At 59.0% G+C, this 21,150-nt stretch overlaps 1 protein-coding gene across 4 annotated transcripts in view; it reads right to left on the bottom strand.

The window, feature by feature from the left end:
* Positions 1-21,150, bottom strand: part of GSE1 (Gse1 coiled-coil protein) — a 420,023-nt gene that overhangs the window by 361,117 nt on the left and 37,756 nt on the right. The window lies entirely within an intron of this gene.

The following is a 21,150-nucleotide window of genomic DNA, read 5'->3' as shown; positions in this document are numbered from 1 at the left end:
CTGACTTCATCTTCCCAAGAGCCCTAGGAAGAGAGCACCCATGTCCCCACCGTACAGACAGTGAAGCTGAGGCTCAGTGACACATGAAGTCACCCAGCTCACCGATGATGCCACAGGCCCACAGCCCTGATTTTTCCAGGCCCTCGAGCCTGTGTCTTCCCAGCAGGCGACAGACTTTTATAAATAGTTAAGGGCACACAGTTCCACATCCTGCCCGGTGCTCAGGTACAGAGGGACATACCCTGTACCCAGCAGATCAAGACAGAACATTGCCAGCCCTGAGGGCTCTGTGTTCTTTCCAGACTGACAGGTCTCACCGCCGTCCTGATGGGCTGCTTGTCTGTCCTGGGATCCGATGGAACAGATTCTTGACTCCACCCCCGGCCAGCCTAAAGGCCCCTCATTCTGGGATCTGGGATCTTCAGGATTCCAGGGTGGGGTTTTACGATCCGGTGCCACGGGGCCCAGCGTGGAGGGCAGATTTAGGCTGAGCCACGGCAAGTGGCAAAATCACAGACTGTGCGTGGAGAAAAGGGAACCTCCTGCACAGCTGGGGGGAATGTAAATTGGTGCAGCCACTATGCAGAACAATAGGGAGGCGCCTCAAAAAACTAAACATACAGTTGCCGTACGATCCGGCAATCCCACTCCTGGGCATATGTCCAGACAACACTATAATTCAAAAAGATACACGCACCCCTGTGTTCACAGCAGCACTGTTCACGATAGCCAAGACATGGAAACAACCTAAATGTCCATCGACAGATGAATGGCTAAAGAAGATGTGGTACATATATACAATGGAATATTACTCAGCCATAAAAAAGAATGAAAGAATGCCATTTGTGGCAACACGGACAGAACTAGAAGTTATGATACTAAGTGAAGTCAGTCAGAAAAAGACAAATACTGTGTGATGTTGGTTACATGTGGAATCTAAAATATGACACAAATGGGGCTTCCCTGGTGGCGCAGTGGTTGAGAGTCCGCCTGCCGATGCAGGGGACGCCGGTTTGTGCCCCGGTCCGGGAAGGTCCCACATGCCGCGGAGCGACTGGGCCCGTGAGCCACGGCCGCTGAGCCTGCGCGTCCGGAACCTGTGCTCCACAACGGGAGAGGCCACAACAGTGAGAGGCCCGCGTACCACACACACAAAAAAATGACACAAATGAACTTATCCACGAAACAGAAACAGACTCACAGACAGAGAGAACAGACTTGTGGTTGCCAAGGGGGAGGGGGAGGGGCAAGGGAAGGATTGCAAGTTTGGCGTTAGCAGATGCAACCTATTATATACGGAATAGATGAACAACAAGGTCCTACTGTATAGCACAGGGAACTATATTCAATATCCCGTGATAAACTGTAATGGAAAAAAATATTAAAAAAAGAATTTATATATATACATACACATGTATAACTGAATCACTTTGCTGTACAGCAGAAATTAATAAAACACTGTAAATCAACTACACTTCGATAAAAAAAATTTTAAGGCACCCAAACAACTTAAGAAAAAAAAAAAATCACAGACCGTGGGTGATGCCCCAACTGTGTTCACAGGGGAACGGAGTTACCCAGAAGAAGCCCCCCACCCCCTGGCTGTGCCCCTCCCCGCCTCCCAGCCCCAGCTCCCCTCCTGCACAGTGGCCATGGCCTCCCTGGAGAGCTGTGGCTGGGGCTCAAGGGCAAGGTGTCTGACCCTGAAGGAGCCCGAGCCCCAGCTCCAGGGAGAGGCTCAAAGGAGGGGGAGGGCCAGCTAGGGGTGCGTCCACATCCCTTCTTATGGTTCTTCCAGAACCCCCTTCTCCCCACGCCTGCCGACCCCCCTGTGCAAACTGCCCAGGGGAGTGGCGGGGGGCATTTCTGACTGCTTTGCTCACACCCTGTACCTCACTCAACACAGTTCTGTCCCCGTGTAGGCACCTCAGCCACCTGGCCCCCTTTCTCCATGTGAGTCACGGCGGTCTGTTGCAAGCCACTCTGGTCAGGACACCTTCCCTGCTGCCTGTCTACGGCTCTGCTGGGCGGGTCTCGCCAGCCAGCACATAGTAGGTCTTCATTAGGTGTCAGCTGGATGAACTGACTAAATGAAACTAGTAAATGAAAAGAAGGGGTGCGGCCAGGGTCTGGGGAGAGGAAAGGGTGCATGTTGCACGTGCCTCTGTTCTGAACAGGCCCAGGGTCCTGGGCCACCAGGGAGAGCCCAGTCTGGAGCCCACCCCTGCGGGGGCTCTGACCAATTCCTGCCTGGATGGGGAGGGGGGGGCAAGGGGGAGCAGGGAGAGGGGCCAAGACAAGCAGAGGGCCATCCAGAGCCCCTTTCCAGGACACACGGAGGTGAGGGCTCCTCTCACGCACGGCCAGGATTCCACCAGCAGATCCAGGATCCGAGGCTGACGAAACCCCGGCGCCCAAGGATGCCGCCTGCCGCCCGGGGCCCGAGCCTCCCACACCATGCCCTCCATGGCTGAGGCCTGATGGCCTTCGAGGGCAGAGGGATGTCTCCAGAACACCACCCCCCCTGGATGACTGCCTTCGTGGGAGGCAATGGTTCTGGAAGAAAAACAAACAGGCGCTGGGGGAGGGAGGAAGCAGGCAGCAGATGCTGGTGGGAGAGACGCGGTATCTGGGGGAGGTCAGGGCAGGCTGGTGGGTGGCTGGGCTGGAGGGTGGCCCCCCGGGTGCCCTATGGCGCCAGGCCAGGGTCGGGCCCTCAGGCTCTTCTGACTGGGCCTGGCAGGGAACTTGGGCAGAGAAAGTGTCCCTGGCAGGATGCCACCACCCGGGGGTCCTCCTGTGCCCACGGCCAATGCTCCCCCGCCTTGGGTCTGACAGCACCATTGGCTGGGTGGCCCAAGCCAGGACCCCGGGCGCTACTGTCCCCTCTTCCCCACTGCCCCGTCTGCGGCCAAGCCCTTGGCTTTGCTCCCCCCCTCCACCCTTTCTTCATTCCCTCAAGCAGTAATTAGGGGCTCCTAGGATGTCCCGGATCCACTCAGGGCACTGGGGTTGGAGCAGCAAACAGACCCATCCTGCCCCGAGGAGCTTCACGTGCCCACCTTCGAAGGTCCCCAAACCCCCAAGCGTGCACCCAACGCTGTCAGCTGCGAGTCTGAACTCCCCTCTCGGGACGCCTGCCCTGCCCTGACTGTGGACCTGCTGGAGCTCGCCCCCTCCTCCAAGCCTCTGTCCACGCCAGCCACTCTGCCCGTGGCCCCTGTCCACCAGCCCTTCGGGAAGTCTCCCTCACCCCCTCCACAAGAGACTAGCTTCAAACTGAAGACCCCTGGGGCGAGGGGGAGGTGACAAACGCGCTCAGGGTGGACATGATTCACAGGAGGCCTTGCAGGAGGAGAAGGGTGCAGGGCCTGAGGAAGGGGTAGCAGAGGCAGCTGGGCAGAGGTCCCGGGGGGCCTGGTGGGAGCCAGGGTGTCCCCTCAGAGTTCCTGGGGCGCTCCACCCAAAGTGGAGAAGGAACTGCTGGCCAGGGATGCAGGCCACTCTCCTGCTCATGAACCTTCAAGGGCTCCCCACGGCCTGGCCACAAAGTCCAAGAGATGCTGGGTGTTGGCACCCAAGAGCAGACGTTCCTAGCCTTCACACTGGCCCCCACGTACCCAGCCACCTCTACTCCAGACTCAGGCACTCACACCTGCTGTTCCCTCTCCAAAACACACCCTTCTCTCTTTTCTACATCTGACTGTTTTCACAGCCCCCCTCTTCCTCTCAGGGAAGCCCTCGGTTCCATCCCGTCCCTCCCTGTTCTCAGGCCCTGAGCTATTTGCGTTACCCACTGCGTCGCACTCCTTGAACTAGGAACGCCGAGCAGCCTATGTTACAGCCAAGGGTGAGGCACAGAGAAGTTAAGTCACACACCCAGGTCACACAGCTCGGAAGTGATGCGCCTGGGCTGGGAGCCAGGCTGGGCTCCTGGGTGCATTACGCAGCTTGGACTGTCCCCAGCCTTGGCCTTGGGGCGCTCGCTTCGCCGTTCATTCGTTACTGTGCCCCCAGCCGGGCCCTAGGCCCTGGAGCTTCCAGCCCAACCGGCCCGAGGTGAAGACCCAGCCAGGAGGATGCCACAGGGGGTGTGATGATGAACCGCCGTGGGCTCTATCAGACTCAGACCTGAACGATGGGAGGTTAACGCCAAAATCACCATCTGCCCTACAACCGCGGCACCACAGGGGAGGCGCGCGGCCCTGGCCTCGGTTTCCCCCTCTCTGCAATGGGGGCCAAGCAGCTGGTCCCTAGGTCTCCCGCCCCAGGGGAGAAAGCCACATCCCACGGCCCTTTCCATCCCGCGGCCCAACGGGGGGCCTGCCCGGGAGCCACACCGGCAGCCGGAGGAGGGAGGAGCCAGGAAATCCGGGCAGGGCGGCGCCCACCCCCAGCCCCGGGCCAGGCGCCGGAGGGGACGCCGGCTGCCCCCAGAAACACGCTGCAGATGCGCGAGGCACTGCCAGCATTCCTGGAAGGTAACGCCAGGCCAGGCGGGGGGCGGGGGTACAGCCCCAGCCCGCTGCCAGATGTGCATCGCGAACAGCTGCCCCCGGCTAATAAGGTCAGCTCCTGGCTCCGGCGAGCCGCGCACTCACCCGCCGCCTCCGCCAGCCTGGCACCCGCGCCGCGGCGCTTCCCGGGGCGGGAGGTGCGCCACCTCCCCGCGGAGGGGCCAGAGCCAACCCCAGCCCTGCTGCGGTGGACGGGGGGAGCCCACCCCCGGCCCCCGCCCCCCGTTGATGGGGAGGGGCCAGAACACCTCCCCACCCCCTAGCGGTCGGGCGCGGGGAGAGGTAAGAAGCCGCCCCTCTGGGAGGCAGAACTCCCTTGGGGGGCAGGGGGCTGGAGTGGGGCAGAAACACCCAGCCCCCCCTTCCACCAAAGCCAACACTTCCCTGCTGCTGAAGGAGGGCTGGGGGGTTCGGGCGGGCTCTGATTTTCTATTTTACGGGCTGTTTCCCTTCTGTGACCGAAAGGGGAGACCCGGTGGTGAGCCTGGGGCCGTGGCTTGAGGGGGAAGTACTCGCATTCCACGTGCCCCCAGGTTGGGGATCCCCACCGCGGCCTGGGCAGGTTGCCTGGGAAGGGCAGCTGCGGGGACCCTGGGGTTCCTAGGATTCCCTGCCCCCTCCCCCAGCCTCACCCCCCCAGCCTACCCCCTCCACCTCGCCCCACCCCAGGAACACCCTGTCCTCCATCCAGAGAAGTGAGGTCACCTCCCTGCGGGTCGAGGGGCGGGTAGGGGAGCCAGTTTCGGGATCGGGGCCCAGATTCCGCTCCTCCCTTCCCCCCAGGTCCCCCACAGGGCTGAGGGCAGCCCCCCTCCTGCCCCGTCCCAACCCTCCCACCAGATAAAGGCGCCGGCAGCCGCCTTTGTTTCTCTGGTGTAAACCGAGCCAGATGCGGTCTAATCCCCCAGCTGGGCTGGATCTGCTGGCGGCTGTGGCTCCAGCGCCTCCCAACCCCTCCGGCCCCTCCCGTCCCCGCTGTGTCCGCTGCCTGGCGTTCCCAGGGTTGCTGGGGGCTGGGGGAGGGGGCGGAGGGGAGCAGGGGCCTGGCAGCCTCAACCTCACCTATGTCCCGCCCGAAGGCCAAGGGCAGACAGAGTAAGATCACGGGCTTTGGGATCAAGCCCTCCTGGGCCCAGCCACCTTAGGTGAGTCATGTGACTTCTCTGAGCCTTGGTTTTCTTGTCTGTAAACTGGGAATGATGAGGTCACAGGTTGGAGGAGGCTTGGTAGGCTCAGATGCTATTATTAGGATCTAGAGTGACACTCACCTCCCTGACCACCCACCGTGCACCACGTGACCCCATCTAACCACACATCCCATGTCCAGGGCATGGAACAGCAGTGACAGTCATTTAGGTGCCCATGGGCCTCCTCAGGCATGACGCATTCCCTCCTCCCAAGGACCTGAGAACCCGAGGAGGCTGGTGCTAGTATTAACCCCACGGCACAGACGAAGAAGCTGAGGCCCAGAAAGCTCCCAAAGCTACTAAGAGGCAGGATTGTTATTAAAAATGAGCAAGTGGCCCAGAGAGGTAAAGTGACTTGCCTAGGGTCACACAGCAAGTGAGAGGCAGAGAGAATGGCTGCCCTAGGGGCAAATATAGGATGGGGCAGGGGAGGGCACCTTCCCAGCCTTTGCTTCTCTTGTAGCACTAGGTGGGTTCTTCAAAGTGTAGTCTGAAGCCCCCCGGAATCAGACCCCTGCAATACTTTTTAAAAATGCAGATTCTGGGGCCTTGGTCTGGTCCTACCGGTGGGGGCCGCCCTGGACTCTGCATTTATTACAAGTGTGGTGGGGGATTTGAGGCGCTGCAGTCCGTGCTGCCGCCCAGGTGGTCCATGCCATGTATGAGGGGCAAGGCGGAAAGGGCCTGGGGCAGGCCAAGCCGAAAGCAGCTCTGAAGGGGGCTCTCTGTCCCCTCTGGGACCGGCCTGCCGGCCCTGGGCCACCGGGCTGGGAACACAGCCTCACCTGCGCTGGTTCAGCCCGGAGGCAGGCGGGCTGCCAAGCACAGAACGGGCCAGGAGCGTCTGATGGACACGGCGCCTCCTTCCAAAGGCCATTAATCATCCAGAGAAACTCCCTGTCAGTCTGTCTGTTCCCAATGCCTCCACCCATGCACAGCACGCACACATGCACCACTCGTGCCAACACACGTACCACGCATGCAGGAACCCCCCCATGTTCACAAGCCACTCATGTAAGAACACACACTAGGCACACAGGCTCTGCATGGGCACACACCACACCCACACTGCACACTGCACACTCATGCCACATGCACGCACATGGGAACACACACAGACATGTACGCGCACGAGTCTGTCAGAGCGATTCCCACCCGATGAAAGGAGACAAACGCGGCCCCTGGAGCTGTTCTAAACACCCCAAAAGGAGAAGCAGCCCCCTGCAGCCCCCCCTGGAAGGCCCCAGCCGGGTTCCGGCTCCCCATTCCTTTGCTTGGGGCGGCAATTCTGTCAACCTGGTACCTCCCCGGTGCTTCTCATCCCCATCCGAAGCTCTGGCTGGTCGGCAGACTGATTAATAAAAAATGAGGGAATGAATTAATGATTGGCTGATAAATGTGGTTTGGCAGACGCCTCGTCTTTGCAAGCAGAGAGGGAGGTAACTACCCGGGTTCTTGGAGCGAGAAGGCTGGTACCCAACTTCCCCATGCATTTCACTGATGAGCACAGGCCAGGGGCGGGGGCGGGGTGCCCGGCCACAGACAGCAGCCCCCGAGAGGCCCCTGAGCGCAGGTGCCCTGCCCACCGCCCCCTATGACCCATGGCCGCACACCCAGAAGCCCAGCCACGGGTGTCCTGCTCGTGTGCGTCACACGCTGGAACCTGGTGCCATTCATTCATTCAGATCAGAAAGGACACAAACACAAGGTTGAGATCTGAAGATGCAACCCGGGTGGAGAGAAGCTTTCTTCAGCTGGAGTAGTCAGGGAGGCCTCCTGGAGGAGGTGACATTTGAGCATTCAATGAAAAGAAGCTGGTACTCTGGGCAGGAGGGCAGGCACCATGCTGTATCTGAGGGTGGGGGGCTGCTGTTTCGACAGGACCCCCCCACCACCACTCCTAGAGCCTAAGAAGGAACACAGAGTGAGGGTGCGGGGAGGGGGCTGCCTTCTCTCTGCCTGACACCTCACACAGAAACTCAGCCGGACCTCGTTAGGGCCCGCGTGGCAGCAGAGCCGGCCTGAGGGTCTGTCTGTCCTGCTCCGAAGCCCAAATCCTCTAAGCAGGACAAGGCACTGGGGAGCAGTCCTGCCCCTCTTTGCTCCAGACACTCAGAGCCCATCGACACCCTGAGCCCCCATCCGCCCGCCCCTCTGAGGGGATCTGACAGGGTAGTCTGAGCTCCCGCCCGGGGGGCGCAGACTGGTGCTAAAATGGGCAGAACATTCCCATTCAGAGTGCGCCCCCCGGGAAGCGCCTCGTGGCTTCTCTGGGATTCACGTGTTCTTCTGGGTTTAGCAGGCAGCTCCCAAGAAAGAAGCCATAAAAATGCTTGGCTTCATGTGGCCTCGTGGCAACAAACGTACCTGTGAAGAGATGTACCAAAAGCCGACAACTTGGTTCTCATCTGCCTGCCAAAAAGGTCACCACTGTTCATCTCCCCAACTATGTGGAAGCAAGTCTGGCTGGGCCCAGGCCCCAGTATCCTGGCACTCCCTAAACCAAGGGCACAGGGGCCGCCAGGCACTGGCACTGGCAGCTGGCAGAGAAGAGCCACAGAGTGACCCCCCCCCAGCTGGCAGCACCGGGGGTCCCAGAGGCCAGTGCCAGGATGACTCTCCATTTGCTTCTGCAAGTTTTTCTAAATCTTCCAAGTTTTCTAAGATGACCAGGCATCGTTTTGTGCTGGGGAAAGAGTAAGTGTTATTAAAGACACTCACAGGAGAAGGAGCAGAAATGACCTTGATACAGAAGTGAAACTCTGAAGGTTTCAGTGGGCTTTGGGGCCTAAGCACTTCGCTGCCGGAGAGCAAGAGCCAGTGGAGCCATCATACTGCTCACGCCGGCAGCTCTGCCCAGGGAGCCCCTAGGGACGGGAGGAGGAGGGGCTACAGCCAGCCAGCCACGCCCCATTCCAACCACGCATCCAGCTATTGGTCCATCTATCCATCCATCTAAGCACCCATCTGTCTAACCATCAGCACACTCACCCATGCATCCATTCACCTGTCCATCTTTCCATCCATCCATCCATCATCCATCCATCCGTCCATCTATCCCCACCATCCCATGCTTCCATCCCTCCGTCGATCCACTCATTCATCTGTCCATCTATCGATCCATCCATCCATCCATCCATCCATCCTTCACCTTTCCATCATTCTGTCCTTCCGCTCACTCATCTGGAGTAAGCAACTTTTTTCATTTTATCTAACCAGCATCCGTCCCTCCCCAGCCTAGTGGGCCTGTCCACCAACACACTCCTTTTCCCTTTACAGGGGACGAGCCAATCAGAATCTTCCCTGGGACACTTGCTAGGAACTGCTCTCCCCATCCCTCTTGGGAGTCACTAGATGCCAGCCTAGAACTGTTCTTAGCTGTCTCTGACATGTGAGGAGAAGCTGCCCAAGAATGAATTCCACACAGGAGAAGGCGGAGCTGAGGATGGAGACGGGGGGATGAGCCTGGGTCCAAGAGTGCCTGGGGCCAGCTTCACCCTCACCACTTACGTGGGGCAACAAACGCCCTTTTGGAATTGGGTGTGTGCCATTTGCAAACAGAAAGGGGCGTGGGTAACACAAGCCCTTCCAATACAGTACAAGGTGATTTAGAACCTTCTAGATGCTCATTCCTGAGTCAGACAAGGATGCCCAAAAGACAAATAAGCCCTGTTCCGGCCTGCCAGAGGCTGACCCCCAGTTGGAGTTGCAGCTCTAAAACACGAACAAGGAGGAAAGCCACCCAGCCCGGCTGCTCAAGGCCAGCATGGGGTCAAAGGCCAGACAAGGCGCCTATCACTAAGCCTCAGTTTCCTTATCTGTAAAATGGAGACAGCATCCCCTACGGTGCGTGCGGGGCTACTTGAAGATCAGGCTGACTGGGCTGCTCCCCCACCAGCCAATCCTACCCCCCCTTTTTTTTTTTTTTTTTTTGCGGTACGTGGGCCTCTCACTGTCGTGGCCTCTCCCGCTGCGGAGCACAGGCCCTGGACGCACAGGCCCAGCGGCCACGGCCCATGGGCCCAGCCGCTCCGCGGCACGTGGGATCCTCCCGGACCGGGGCACGAACCCGCGCCCCCTGCATCGGCAGGCGGACTCCCAACCACTGCGCCACCAGGGAAGCCCCTCCCCCTTCTTTTTTTCATGGCACAGCCTGCTCCGCGTAAAGTCTGAGAAGGTCAGACACTCATGTTCCCAGTAGCCCTGCAATTACAGACGGGCACGCGGCCAAGCCTGGAAAAGTGGACCTAAGTTTGCTAAAATCTGGGAAACACCCGTGCCCCAAAGAGAAAAGGGCAAGGGAGCCCCCTACCCTTTCCCATCCTGCTTTTGGATGCTATCCTGGGGGGACGTAGTGCTTGGAGCTATGGCAGCCAGCATGCAACCATGAGGCAAGGGCCAAAAGAATTATACTCAGATTTACTTTGATTTAAGGAAAAGGTCATCTCTTGTACACCTGGGGCTGTGGGCTGAGGTCTGCCCTCTCACTATTGGTTGTAGGAGGTGGTCTCGTGAAGAAGTTAAAAGCATGGATTCTGGAGCCAGCACTATCTACTACCTGCTGGCTGTGTGACCTTTGGCAAGTTACTTAACCTCTCTGTGCCTCCGTCTCCTCCATAAAACATGAATGATATTTGTGAGTGTTAAGTGACTTAGGATACATGAAAACATTTTGCACAGTGCTTGGCACGTAGAACGTGCCCCCGATAAACATTAGCTCTAATTAGCCATCGCTGTCAAGAGAATGTGGGGATGCAGGGCGGGGGGGCCGGGCCAGTGGGAAAGCCAGGCGGGCACAGAGGCCCAGGCCCGCAGGAGCTGAACAGGAGCCACGAGCCTGCTCCCAGCCTTGGCACCGCGGAGGCCGCGCTGACTCGCTCTGTGTTCACCCTGCCAAGGCCAGAGCAGCAGGCTCCAGCCTGCCGATACCTGCAGGGAGAGATGCCCCGCGACGCAGCCGCCCGCCTCCCTCCGCTCCTGCCGGCCCGGAGCCAGCCTGGCAGCCCCGCGAGGTGGGCGCCCTGCCGGCCTGGGGGGACCTCAGCCCGGGCCTGGAGATGCCCCCCCACCCCCACTCTGCGGGCTGCAGTCCTGACTCCCAGCCGTGTGACCTCCCTTCGTGGAGAAGGCGGCATGCCCTCCACCCCTCCCGCCGGAGCCGACCGTGGAAGCGATTCCACTTGGCAGCCACGCTGCGGGGAGTCGAAAACAGTTGTTTGGCTTGTCGGATGCCCAGGCCCTGCACAGCTCGACACAGGCTGCCGGGCTGGGGGCCGTATAACTCCTCTGGGCGTGTTCTCTCTCTGGGGAGGGCGGGAGACCCCAGGCCCCTTTGCAACGGGGTAAAGTGAGACATCTCTCTGCACACCTCCTCATCGGACACAGCGGAGCTGCCCTCCGGCCTTCTGCGTCTACCCACGACTCATATACGGTCCTCACGGGGCCTGGGGAGCTGCCAGGATCGATGCGAGGCTCCTACACATGCAGGGACTAGGCGGCTTACACACACCACCACCTGGCATCTCCATGGCGACCCCGGAGACAGGCACAACCTTCACGCACATTCTGTAGGTGGGGACCCGAGGCTGTCAGAGAGCACGAGCACCTTGCCCGGGTCACAGCAGTTCACGACAGCGGAGGGATTCAGCCCCAGGCCTGGCTGACCTTAGAGCCTGGGCACTAACTGCACTGACTCAGCATTCCCAGAAGCTTCCGGCCCCAGGGCTTTGGCCTCCCCCGGCCATCCTGCGCGTTGCTGCCCAAGAACAGTGCTTACAAGCCTCCCCCGCTCAACAACCTTCAGTGGCTCCCCAGCGCCCACAGGAACGAACCCCAAATCCTGGTACAGCCCTCTCCACCTCTGACTTCCTGACATCACCCCGGCAATCTGTTCACCCCTCCCCACAAGCCAAGTGGCAGGGGTGCTTGAGAGCCTGGACTAGGCACCACCTCCTCCAGCGGGCCAGGCTCGTACCCACCACAGGGCCTTTGTGTGTGCTGTTCCCTCTGCCTGGAAGCTACGCTCTCCCCACTGCCCCTCTGCTTAAGGGCCCCCTCCTGGGAGAGGCCATCCCCCCCGCCCCCCTCCTGCAGTATTTTCTCCACTATGCACTTCTCACTACCCAGCAGGGAATTCTCGCGGCACTGGTTTAGGTGTAACGTCTGAGGCCTCCGATTAGGCTGTGAGCCTGTGAGGGCAGGACCTTGCCTGTCTTGTTTCCTGCTGTATCCCCTGCGCCAGGCTGGGTGAATGAGTGAGTGAGTGAGTGAGTCCCCTTCTCCCGGGGCCCACCGCAGAGCGAGCATACACCTGGAGTCCCAGCTGGCCTGAAAGGACCCCCCTCCCATGCTCTCTGCCTATGCTTATCCTCCCCAACTCCCAAGGTTTCCCTCAAGGGGCCCAACCACCCCTCCCTCTGGCCCCAACCTCCAAGTCCTTCTCCATGAGTCCCCCAGGCGCTCCTCAACGGTGTAGATGTCCCCACACTTGCCTGTGCAGCTCCCGCCACCTGAATCACCCTTTCTCCCTCCCCTACCCGGCCAACTCCTGCACAGCCCTCAAGAGCCCTTCAGGTATTCCCTCCCTTGCAAGGAAGAGCTGATCACGCCCCCTTTTGACACCCTCTGTCCAACAGACACACCCACTGCGAGGTCCTCATGTCTCTGCCCTCACTCATCACGATGCTGCATACAGCAGGTGCTCACGACACCGTTACAGGATAACCCACTGTCTCCTCTCAGGTCCTTCACAACGTACAGGCCTCCTGACTGGACAGGAACTCTCTGATGGCAGGGGCTGTTTTGTTCATTGCCACATCCTCAGTGCAAAATCCAGTGCCTGGACTTCCCCGGTGGCACAGTGGTTAAGAATCCGCCTGCCAATGCAGGGGACACGGGTTCAATCCCTGGTCCGGGAAGATCCCACATGCCGCACAGCAACCAAGCCCGTGTGCCACAGCTGCTGAGGCTGCAAGCCACAATGACTGAGCCCATGTGCCACAACTACTGAAGCCCACGCGCCTAGAGCCCGTGCTCCCCAACAAGAGAAGCCACCGCAATGAGAAGCCTGTGCACCACAACGAAGAGCAGCCCCCGCTCGCCACAACTGGAGAAAGCCCGCGTGCAGCAACGAAGACCCAATGCAGCCAAAAATAAATAAATAAGTTTATCTGAAAAAAAAAATCCAGTGCCTGTTGGATGGATGGACAGACCGATGGACAGATGAATTGGGCAGATGGATGGACAGATGGATGGATGAAAGGAAGGAAAAATGGATGGATGGATGGATGGATGGATGGATGGATGGATGGATGGATGGATAGATGGATGGACAGACCAATGGACAGATGAACTGGGCAGATGGATGGACAGATGGATGGATGAAAGGAAGGAAAAATGGATGGATAGATGGATGGACAGGAGGATGGATGCCCAGAGGGAAAAAAAGATGAATGGAGAGACGGACGAAGAGAATGAAGGAATCAACTAAAACAGAGATATGAATGGACGGAAGAAGGAAGGAAAGGCAGATGGGTGGATGGAAGGATGGGTGACGGATGCATGTGTCGATAATGGAAAGAAAAATGGATGGATGGGTGAGTGAATGGTTGGATGGATGGATGGATGGATGGATGGATGGAAGGAAGGAAGGAAGGAAGGATGGATGGATGGATGGATGGATGGATGGGTGGATGGGTGGGTGGATGGGTGGAAGGAAAGAAGGATGGATGGAAGGAAGGAAGGAAGGAAGGAAGGATGGATGGATGGATGGATGGATGGATGGATACATGGATGGATGGATGGATGGATGGATGGATGGATGGATGGGTGGATGGGTGGATGGAAGGAAGGAAGGAAGGAAGGAAGGATGGATGGATGGATGGATGGATGGATGGATGGGTGAGTGAATGGCTGGCTGGCTGGCTGGATGGATGGATGGATGGAAGGAAGGAAGGATGGATGGATGGATGGATGGATGGGTGGATGGGTGGAAGGAAAGAAGGATGGATGGATGGATCGATGGATGGATGGGTGGATGGGTGGATGGGCGGGCAGGCAACTGGATGGGGAGGATACCACTGCTTAGGTTACTTATTAGGTTACTTCATGGGTAACCTCAGTTTTCTGACCAGATGAAGAACCCCCCCTAGTCTTCCCCGCCCTCACCAACAAGTGCTACCACTGCTCTGAGTGAGCAGAGGGGAGGGGTGGTATCTCCTTGGTCCTCCAGCTACACACACACACAGCGGGGGCGTCACGAGAGCCCCTCAGACCGTGTGGTGAGGCTGAGAGCATGTGTCATCTCCCAGCAGGGGACACTCATTGGGCCCTTACTCCCTGCCCGGCCCCATGCCAAGCCCTTCTGTGGAGACTCTACCTGGGCTGGCAGCAGGCTGCTCCCTCACTTCATCAAGGGGGAAACTGAGGCCCAGAGAGGTTAGATTATTACCCACGGTCACACAGCTCTAGGCAGCTGAGGCAGGATTCGAACCCAGAGCCCGCACTCTCAGCCACTCTGCCGCCCGCAGGCCCCACCCGTGGCCGTCATGTTCCACCTCCCCCTCTCAATTCTACTTAGTTTTTCTTACTTCATAATCTTCCTTCAGTCAACTCACTGTTCAAGCTTAAATAAATTTAAAATGTACATGAGTACCCTAAAAGGAAAGTCAGTATTAAACAACATAATTAGAAAGTAACCCTAAAAATACATACTGTGAAAACGAAGCAATGCTATTCAGTTTTAGCCAAATACTACTCCCAGTGAAGGCTCGGGACCCAAGGCCTATTCTCTCCCTATTAAAAATGGAGATCAGCAAGTGTAAGTGGTTTAAAAATATGTCCACAGATGCTTTGACATGCTTCCCTTGAAGAGGTAGAGCCCTTGAGTTTGGGCCAGACTTAGTGATTCACTTCCAATGAATAGAACGTGGCAGAAGTGACAGTGTGTGGCTTCTGAGACCAGGTCATTTGAGGCACAGAAGTTCCTTCCTGGTTCTCTCGTGGGTCACTGGCTCTGGGTGAAGCCAGCTGCTCTAGGGAGAGACCCACATGGTAAGGAACTGAGGCCTCCAGCCAACAGCCATGTGAGACGTCGGTCAAACCTTCAGGAAAGACAGCAGCCCCGGCAACATCCTGATTACAGCTTCATCAGAGACCTGGAGCCAGAAACACCCGCCTGAGCCACTCCCCACAGAAACGGTGAGAAAACAAGTAACTGTTGTTCCAAGCTGCAACGTTATGGCGTATTTTGTTACACAGCAGTAGATGACTCATACAGCAAGTGTTCGGGAGGCATTACAGACAGCGTGAGACTCGCCATGAAGTAGTCAGAATGATCAAAGGGCAACCGAAAGGGGAAGAAGTGGACCTTGATGGGACTCAGTGTATTCTCTGATGCCATGTCCATGCCTGCCCACTGCAGCCTGCTCCCCACTCAGCAGCCAGACGGAGGGGCGTTACGTGAATCAGGTCACATTTCCCTGGGGAACTGCCCCCATGGATCCCCTTCCCACTTGAAACTCCCAAGGCTACATGTCCTCCAGTCCCACTGGCCTCTCGGACCTCCCCCTGGGATCTCCTTCCTCCCTATTCATCCACTCCAACCATGCCGGCCTCCTGCTTTACCTACAAAACCTCAAGCTCATTTCCCATCAGGGCCTCTGCACGGAGCGCTTTTCTGTTCCCTCTGCCAGCACCACTCCTCACCTGGCCTGCCCCCTGCACCTCCACAGCATCTGTTAGTCAATCCCCACACAGCCCCTGCTCGCCGACTCCCTCCAGCCCTCACCATCTCCACGATGATAGCTGGTTGCGTATTTGTTCCCTTTCTTCTTCTCAGTCAGGCTCCCGCAGCAGAAGGTCCACTGGATGGGGGAGGGATGGGGGAGGGATGGGGGAGCAGAGGCAGGTCTGTCTTGTTCAGAGCTGTCTTCCTTACTCAGAACAGTGCCCCACACGTAGTGGGTACTCAGTAGACCTTCATGGAATGATGGAGCCCACCAAGGGCTGGGCATCCAGGAAACCAGAGAGTCAGAATAGAAATGCACTAAGCTAAACTGGACCTGGAACAGACCCGCGCACAATTTTCTGCCACGATTTTCTGCTCCTTTGTTCTCTCCACTGCGTCCCTACACGGGAACCCTCTGAGTGTGCCCCGTGGGGCCTGGGCCGTGTCTCTGCCTCAGAACGTCTTGAAAATGGTACTGGAAATGGGTATGGAGTTTCTGCTCAGGGTGATGAGAAAGTTCTGGAACTAGACGGTGGTGATGGTTACACAACAGTGTGAACATACTTGACGCCAGTAGACTGGACGCTTTAAAATGGTTACAGTGGTACATTTCACATGGTGTTTATTTTTTACACAATAAAGAAGTGTAAAAAAAAAAAATGGTGCTGGCCCCATTTGGCCGTCATCAAGTTTAGCAGTTTGAAGATTTTATAATCTATAACACTGCTAGGTCTAAAGGCATTTTTCTGTGTTTTCCTGAGACAGACACATGGGTGTGATCGCTTTGATGCCTGCCTGCCCAGTAAACCAACTTCTCCTTCGTGCAACTCATCAGAAAACGAACAGAAACATCAATCTGCTAAAACCACCTGGAAAATGAAATTCTGAGACACTTCACAAACATGCTATGGGGCTATACAGTATATAATTTTTTAATTTTTGTTTTCCTCTTTCTTACACAAAAATTAAACTAGACAGAGGAGAAGAAAAATCAAGGTATGAATGAAGCCCTGTGGTGGATCCAGACCTCTGTGTGGGGAGGGCCAGCGCAGGAGGGGGACCAATGAGACAGAAAATAAACAAACGAGAGCTTCCCCATCTCCCAGGGAGACTTTTCGACGGGAACCACCTCCACGCGCCCCGTCCATGCAGCGAGCCAGGATGCGTTTTTTAATTGGGCCACGTTTTCAGCTCCCCGGGCTGCTCCAGGAGGAGCTAAAATCATTACAAGTTTCAAACTGATCTGACAGAGATGCTGGTGCGTGGCTAAGCGGGGCAGTAGGAATCGGCTGTTTGGAAAGTAGATGTAAACCTCTTGGAAGAGTTTTTTCAAGGCTTAAAGCTGCTGGTGGGCTCGTTTCCACCGTCCACGATGCCCCAGAGAACTAATGCACTTGCGCCGGGATGTGAAAATATCCCCCGTGGAGGTCACGGACCTGCGACCACTTCACCAACTCGCTGGCGGGCGAGGGACGCAGGAGTCCTGCTCCGGCCCCGAGCCGGGGCTGGGCTCCACACGCTGCCAGTTCTCCACAAGTCTGTCCCCAAGGTCTCCCTGCGCCCGGTTCGGGGCAGAGGCTGAGGGAGGAAGAGGCCGGGGCCTCCACCGGAGAGCACGTGAGGTCGTTCCACTGAGGACCCCAGAGGAGGCGGAGGGGCACTGGGGGCCCGGCCAGGTCCCCTGTCAGCACGGACGCGGCCGAGAGGAGGGGAGATGTGAAACTAACATCCTGGCCTCTCCTCCAGGTCCCCCCGGCGGACCCTCGGCTGCAATGTGGCCAGCTTGGCGTAGGCCTCTCCTGTCCTCCCTGAGGCGGGCCAGCGAGTCAGGGGTGACCCTGGGGGACAGGGACCGGGAAGGACAGCTGAGTCAGCACCCACCAGATCGACTGCAGCCACCAGAGGCACAAAAACATCCCAGAACCGCCCAGGGCCTGCCATGAGGCCTGGCCCCCCGCCCAGGCCAGGGGCCGCGTGCCATCGTTGCTCCCCACCCCCGCCGCGGTGCCGGGGTGACGGGGGGGGGGGGGGCCCGCGCTCCCCCCGCCCGGAGAGCGCTCCTTGGGGACCCGGGGTTATTTACAGGGCTGGCCGCTATTTCAAACCTTGGTTTGTTTAGGAAGCAGGGCAGTGGGTGCTGGGCCCCTTAGGGGATGAGGCCGGGCAGCCCTGGCTGGGGGGTCTGGAGCTGGAGAGCCTGCTGGCCGTGTGAACAGGCCCAATTAGTCCCTTAGGGGGAGCGGGGGATGTAACTTGGCCTGTTCGCCTGCCGTTTGGGGGGGGCACATGGCGGGGGGAGCATGAACCCCGCTGGCGGCCCCCAGCTGGCCTCCCCAGCCACACAGCGGGCTCCTCAGAGGTGCCCAGGCCACCCACCGCCCAGCGGGGACAGCTGCGGGCCGCCCGGCCTCCATGCCCCGGGCGGGGGCTGAGCCGCTTGACCTCGGAGGGCTGGTCCCCTCCAGGATTCTACGGTCGGGGCCTGGTGTTCCCAGCCACAGTGTCTCGCACAGGGGGCAGCCCGGAGGACGCTGAGTGGCCACAAAGGTTGGCTGTTCTCCCATGTGCCTGGAGCGGGGGGGAGGGAGCCGCCGGAGGAAGCCAGGGAGCCGGGCGGGAGATGTGGGAAGGTTCCCCGCGAAAGGGAGCGGCGAGGACACCCAGAGAGACCCAGAAAGCGGGAGACGCACAGGGCCAGAGCCAGAGCGAGACAGGAGGACAAAGACAGAGGTGGCGGCAGCGAGACAAAGGGAGGACCGGAGAGCCGGGCGCAGCCGGGCCGCGCGGAGAAGGCGCGCGCGGCCGCCGACATGTGTGTGGTGAGGCTCCAGTTCAAAAGGGAGGGAAGAGGTGGTTTGACGACCAAAGTCATTGAAAAATTTCTGGCGCAGCTGCCCCGAGGCTCCTGGCCACGGGCCCGGCTCGGAGCTGAACCTAAACAAACCCCTGCGGCAGCCATCTGCTTGATTTTAAAATAAATCAAACAGTCTGCTGAGCCGGGATCGAGTTTCCATCTGCGCCGCCGCCCGCTCGCCGGCTTGGAGCCGCGCTTGCCTCTCCCAGCCAAGGCTCCTGGCAACATGTGGGCTGGTAATTCCTCCAGGAGCAGGGAAACTGGGCCCCCGCCGCCCCCAGCTCCTAACTGAAAGCAAGTGCTATTTTTACAGCCACCCACTGGAGCGAGGGCCCCAACAGGGCTCGGGAAACCCAGGCACGGGGTTAACGCTAACTTGCCTCCAGCCCAGAGGGGTGGGGGCCGCGCCATGGGATGCCCCCCTCTGCCTCCAGGAAAGGGGCGAGGGGCTGAGCGCAGGGGTGCTGGCCCCTCCCGGGCCAGGAGGATACTCCGACATCACGTGAGACCCACAGGCCAGTCCCGACAGCCGTGGACCGCGGCCGGTGGCAGCAGCCCAGGGTCTCCCTGGAGTGGCTGAAAATAGCAGCAGGAATCCCCCTCCCTCAGGCTGGGGCCACCCTGGGAGGTGCCGCCCACCTGTCCCCTGCAGGGCCAGGCGACCAGGGTAGCCTGCCTTCCCTGACCCAGGCGAGAAACAGAGAAAGGGAAACACCAGCCTGGCAGGGTTCAGTAAGCCCATCTGTGCAATGGGCATAACACGGCCCTTCGGGTGGTCTCGGGGGAACAAGGATGGGGTCCTAGGATCTTGCGGCCGCAGCTGGCACACGGGGGCTCTCTATGCCACCTTGGAAAACGCAGGGAGGAAAGAAGTGACAACAGGAAAAGACGCCTTCCTGGAGAGCTGCCCATTCCCACCCCTAGGGATACTCAGTGATAAGACAGGCCCCGGCCCCCAGATAGGCGGCGGGGGGGCGGGGTCTCCACGCCCAGCAGGATGCCTCGCTTCCACAGTGCAGACCGCCCTCTGACGCCTGCCAGACGTTTCCCGACGTGTGTGCCGGGTTCCAGCAGGGAGATGCACGGGTGCAGGGGCGACCCCAGTTTCCCTCAAAGCCCTCAGTACACAAACCAGGGCAGGCCAGGGGCAGAGCGCGTCTGCACCAGCGTCACCTCTCCCGCACATCACGTTCCGTCTGAGCCTGGGTCCCCCTACTCAGAAGCACAGACGGGAGGCCTGGATGGCTCGGGACATTCTGCATGGCTCTTTCAAGGGACGCCCGACCTTCAGATGCAAAGGCTTTTGTACCGAGAAGCTGCCTCTGGTTTGCCCGGCCAGCACTTTCCTCCTCAGCCCCGAATGCAGGCCAGAAACGAAGACAAGCCGATTCCACAGGTACGGAACGTCCTGTCCGTACCAGGCACCCGCTCCCGCCCTCTCCCCTCGTCACCTGAGGTGCAGGCTTGGAGAGCCTGTGCAAGGCGCCCTGGCCCCTTCACACCCAGTCACCTGTGAGGTTGGTGCCGCCCCCATTTTCCACATGGGGAAACTGAGCCAGAGAGTCAGCTACCCCAGGACAGAAACGGTACAGCCGAGGGCCCACACAGGACCTGCCCTCCAACACCACGCCCTCAACCACTGCGCCCTCCTCCCTTCTCCACGGGCATCCTCCGCCCTCCTTCCTCCCTCGGCTGGCCCGGCTCTCCCCATCCAAACCAGCCTTTGTCCAGATCCACGCAAACGTCCACCACGCTGCCTTCCACGGGCCAACTGGCTTATTTCCCAAGACGACCCAAAGGAGGGGTGCTGCAAACCCATTTTACACTGGGGGAAACTGGGGTCTGGTAAGTTGCCCAAAGCCAGACGGCCAGCAAGAGGCAGGAGACGGGACAGGAGCAGTGGGCAGTGGCCGGGCCTGAGCCTGGCACGGCACCCCTCCCCTCCCGTGAAGCCAAGCCTGGACAAGAAGGACGGCACAGGCATGGGAAGGGGAGGGGAGGGGCCGCCCCCCACCCCCTGCCGGCCACAGGGTCATCTCTGAGAGTCACCCCTTCCCTTCTCCTCCTGCCCCAGCCCCTGCCCCTCTCATCCACTCAGCGAACCTTTACTGCGCACCTACTGTGTGCCGGCCCACGGCCAGCCCCACCCAGGAGACAAGGCGCGTGAAAGCCGCTCTCATCTCTTGGGACTCGCAGTCTGTAAGAGGGACGTGCCACGCCATGGAGGGAGAAAGAAGGGAAGGACCACCGGGCGAGTGCACTGGCGTCCCAGGGCTGCCATAACTAATTATGACAAACCAGGTGGCTTCAACAACAGAAATTCGTTTGCTCGGTTTGGAGAAGTTTGAAATCAAGGTATCGGCAGGGCCCTACTCCTTCCAAAGGCTCTAGGGGAGGATCCGTCCTGCCTTTTCTAGCTTCTAGTGGCTGCCAGCCATCCTTGCCGGCCCCTGGCTTCTAGCTGCATCCTTCCCATTCTCCTCCATCTTCACGTGGCCTCTGTGTGCGTGTCTGTCTCCGCCCACCATCCTCTCTGCCAGGGTCCAAATTCCCCTCGTCTTATAAGGACACCAGGCAGTGGTTTCAGGGCCACCCTCATCCAGTGACCTCATCCTAACTCGATCACATCTGCAAAGACCTTATTTCCAAATAAGGGCACATTCACAGGTTCGGGTGGACGTGAACCTGGGGCCACACCGGGCCCCAGCACCGTCCCTCGAGGCGCTGACCCCCCGAGCAGACCTCTCCAGGTGGACAGAAGCCGCTAACGTGGCGGAGGGGCCAGCGGGCACTCCACTCACCGAACCCAACACTTGCGTGATGTCAATCTTTTTTCTGTCTCTGGACAGCCAGAGCCTATTATGG

The sequence above is a fragment of the Pseudorca crassidens genome, chromosome 20 (assembly GCF_039906515.1).
Source record: "Pseudorca crassidens isolate mPseCra1 chromosome 20, mPseCra1.hap1, whole genome shotgun sequence".
Taxonomy (NCBI): Eukaryota; Metazoa; Chordata; class Mammalia; order Artiodactyla; family Delphinidae; genus Pseudorca; species Pseudorca crassidens.
This window is presented reverse-complemented; position numbering and strand designations above follow the sequence as displayed.